Source organism: Palaemon carinicauda, chromosome 24 (assembly GCF_036898095.1).
Source record: "Palaemon carinicauda isolate YSFRI2023 chromosome 24, ASM3689809v2, whole genome shotgun sequence".
In the NCBI taxonomy this organism is placed as follows: Eukaryota; Metazoa; Arthropoda; class Malacostraca; order Decapoda; family Palaemonidae; genus Palaemon; species Palaemon carinicauda.
The window spans coordinates 4,499,575-4,503,981 of record NC_090748.1 but is presented as its reverse complement, the minus strand read 5'-3'; the positions used below and the strand labels follow the sequence as shown (position 1 = coordinate 4,503,981).

The 4,407-nt window shown below is 38.2% G+C and overlaps 1 pseudogene; it reads right to left on the bottom strand.

Moving 5' to 3' along the window:
- Positions 1-4,059, bottom strand: part of LOC137617995 (neural-cadherin-like) — a 47,270-nt pseudogene extending 43,211 nt beyond the window's left edge.
- Positions 4,060-4,407: the final 348 nt, after the last annotated feature.

Genomic DNA, 4,407 nt, shown 5'->3' with positions numbered 1-4,407 from the left:
ATACACACACACACACACACACACACATATATATATATATATATATGTGTGTGTGTGTGTGTGTGTGTTTAATATATATATAATATATATATATATATATATATATATATATATATATATATGTATATATATATATATATATATATATTAAATACACACACACACACATATTTATATATATATATATATATGTGTGTGTGTGTGTGTGTGTGTACATTATATACATATACATAAAGGTAGTAGGTTGGCCAGGCCAAGTCACGTGATAAGATACTACCGCTAGAGAGTTATGGGGTCCTTTGACTGGCCAGACAGTACATCATTGGATCCTTCTCTCTGTTTACGGTTCTTTCCCTTTGCCTACACATACACCGAATAGTCTGGGCTATTCTTTACAGATTCTTCTCTGTCCTCATTCCCTGACAACACTGAGATTACCAAACAATTCTTCTTCACTTAGGGGTTAACTACTGCACTGTAATTGTTCAGTGGCCACTTTCCTCTTGGTAAGGGTAGAAGAGACTCTTTAGCTATGGTAAGCAGTCCCTCGAGAAGTACGCTCCTAAATCAAACCATTGTTCTAGTCTTAGGTAGTGTCATAGCCTTTATACCCCAGCCTTCCACATTCTTAGATCAGAGTTCTCTTGCTTGAGGGTACACTCGGGCACACTATTATATCTTGTTTACCTTCCTCTTGTTTTGTTAAAGTTTTTATAGTTTATATAAGAAATATCCATTTTGATGGTGTTGCTGTTCTCAAAATAATTTATTTTTTCCTTGTTTCCTTTCCTAATGGGCTATTTTCCCTGTTTGAGCCCCTGGTCTTATAGTCTCCACCTTTTCCTTCTAGGGTTGTAGCTTAGCAGTTAATAATAATAATAATAATAATAATAATAATAAGAAGAAGAAGAAGAAGAAGAAGAAGAGATTGAATATCAGTTTTCTGGCATCCTGACATCTATGGTCATTGACGCCGAAAAAAAAAAAAGAGGAGAAAAAGAAGAAGAATGTCAAATCTTTAAGCGGAAAAAACTAGATTATTGCAGAAACATTAGAGTTGTTTCTAGATATATCTACACCCCGCTTTTATCTCTTGGATGGCAACAGATAGGAACTCCAAATATGGCTCTTTGTAACGGCCGGATATCCCGATAATCCCGGATTCCCGGTGGAATTAACCGGTTTGATGCGGACTTGAAAAGGCTCTGATGAAATTTTCCCATAATTCTCCCTTTGGACAAGGTTCATATTGCCAACGAAATTGATTGCTCTGAAATCTTTATAATTGCTTTCAGTTGTAGGGATATTTCTCATCGTGTGATGCTTCAAATCAGTTGCCTTGGGATATTCATTAGTTTGATTTCGTTTAATTTTGGATGATTCCTGATTCATCGGCGGTCTGAACTCTCTTGCAGTGTTGCCAGATGGGTTAGTGTAAAAATCTCCAAAACTCGTGATAAAAAATCCCAAAACAACACAAAAATCCCCATTTCCACAAATATATTTTCTTCTGATCATGCAGGCTTTACTATATAGAAATTATTCACTATACTTCATATAAGTGCAAGTAAACTAATTGCAACAATATAAAGATTTACTAATCTGTGTTTCTTCTTCATAGAAATGTGTACAGAATATCCCCATTAGACACCCAAAATCCCCAAATCTAGGAATAAATTCCCATATCTGGCAATACTGATCTCTTGAATGTTTCCGTGATCTTTCATATACTTAAGCTGTCATCAGATCTGGTTCTTTATTAGTTATTCAAGGGTGAGAATGAGATCATGGATAAACTTCATGTCACCCTGTCACATAGGCCTAGGCACCTGTTCACGTTTGTCAGTTGATACAATGGATTCCTTGGCTGATGTTGCATCGTTAGTTTTATTGAATAAGCAAAGAAAAAACTGTTGCTACCATGAGCATTTTCTACTGAACAATAATAAGAAGAATTTGAAATAAAAAAAAATAAATCTGCTAACCGACCATGGAAATACAAAAATAAAAAAATCTGATAATTTGAAAATGTCATACGAGACTATTATTATTATTATTATTATATTATTATTATTATTATTTGCTAAGCTACGACCCTAGCTGGAAAAGCAGGATGCTATAAGCCCAGGGGCTCCAACATGGGAAATAGCCCAGTGATAAAAAGGAAACAAGGGAAAAAAAAATAATTCAAGAACCGTAACATTAAAATATGAATATAAACTATAAAAAATAATAAAGCAAGAGGAAGAGATATAAAATAGAATAGTGTGCCCGATTGTACCCTCAAGCAAGCGAACTCTAACCCAAGACAGACTATGGTACAGAGGCTATGACACTACCCAAGACTAGAGAACAATGGTTTGATTTTGGAGTGTCCTTTCCTAGAAAAGCTGCTTACCATAGTTAAAGAGTCTCTTCTACCCTTATCAAGAGGAAAGTAACCACTGAACAATTACAGTGCAGTAGTCAACCCTTTGGGTGAAGAAGAATTGTTTGGTAATCTCAATGTTGTCAGATGTATGAAGACAGGAGAATCTGTAAAGAATAGGCTATAAAGAATAGGTGAGACTAATCGCTGCATGTGTAGACAAAGGGAAAATTAACCGTAAACAGAGGGAAGACCCAATGTAGTACTGTCTGGCCAGTCAAAGGACCCAGTAACTCTCTAGCGGTAGTATCTCAACGGGGTGACTGGTGCCCTGGCCAACTAGACTTCTTACTATGTGGAACTAAAGTCAATAGTACTTCCATATTTGCAATCTGGAGGTTATAATTGGCGAAAACCAATCATAAAAAAAAAAATAATTCTGCTTCTCAGTTGAGTTCGAAATTAGTTTTAAAGCTTATTAGCAAAAACAGAAACAGTAAAGGTCCAGTCACACATGCATGTTTAGGCCAGCCGTATTATCACGTATCAAAAAGTGCACGTATAACGTCAGTACAACGCAGTTCGCTGGTTCGTGCAACGCAGTAATTGTGGAAACGTCCTAGCAACCTAGAGCTACCTTGCCGTATGAACGGTACCTCGTGGATACCTGGCGGTACGGCGAGGGCCACGTATATTGTGGGCAGCTCACAATATAGCTGGGTCGTCACGTATCCGTGATTGTACTTGACTATACGTTGGGCGCACGGGAGCGCAACCTAGGGGCAACCGGAACATACGTGAACATACGTAATGTATAACGTCAGTGCTAAGGAAGCCCAACGCCATCTTCACGTATTGTGGCTGTTTCCCCCGCCAAACACGCCAACCCACGCCACCGCCAGGTACGGTTAAGGCAGCGGCGCGGCAACGTGGCTTCAGTGTGACAGAGAGAGCCGTACGGCTGGCCTAAACATGCATAAAAAAAAAAAACCCTAAAAGCACAGAAGAAACAAAGGAGCTACCAAATATAGTAAAACCAGAGCAAGTGTGAAACTTCATCCGATAATAACCATTCGATTTCGGTTATTATTATTATTATTATTATTAAATGCTAAGCTACAACCCTAGTTGGAAAAACAGGATGCTATAAGCCCAGGTGCCAACAGGGAAAATAGCCCAGTGCGGAAAGGAAATAAGGAAAAATAAAATATTTTAAAAAATAGTAGTTGGATGGTGAATGACTGTCAGGTACCGCCCAGCACCCTTTTTATACCTGGGAGTATAGAGGAGGCATATGCTTGGCACCAACCTCCGCGCTGATATACCTCTGACGAAAGTCTGACGTAGCTCTGACGTTGCTCTGACGTAGCTCTTATGTAGCTCTGACGTAGCTCTGACGTAGCTCTGACGGCACTTGACGTACCACCTACGTCACCATACCTAGTAAAGGACGTTATGCTTGCGTGACCCTTCACGTACTACCTGGAAGTATGTCCATACAGTAGGTCCACATAACGTATGCACAAGTAAGTACAACGCACAACGGCTGCCACTCACGCACTACGTCACACTAACGCAGTACTAACGTCTATACTGACGTGCGTAGGTGCAACGTAGGTGCAACGTTGTGCGGCACAATTCAATACCTGTGTGGGCGTGGTTAAAACTACGTTTGGCCGCGCTATGGGCATACGGTGAGGACATACCGGGTGAGAACATGCATGTGTGACTGGACCTAACAAGGAATGCACACACACAAAACATCACCAAAACAATTACTAACACCCAAATAACACTTATACAGTAGGTTAAACAAAATTTATTCTTTTATTTAATACAATTTTACTTTAAGATGCAAAATTCATAACAGCAGGTTGAAAACGATGTATTTGATACTTTCTTTTTCAATAAAAATTTAAATTCCATACTTATATGTGGAAATGGAAAAAACAATGTATTTTTTTTTTAAAGTCTAGGCCTATTGATATATTATTCTTATTTTAAATAAATAAAAAAAAGAACAGCAGGTTAATCACAAC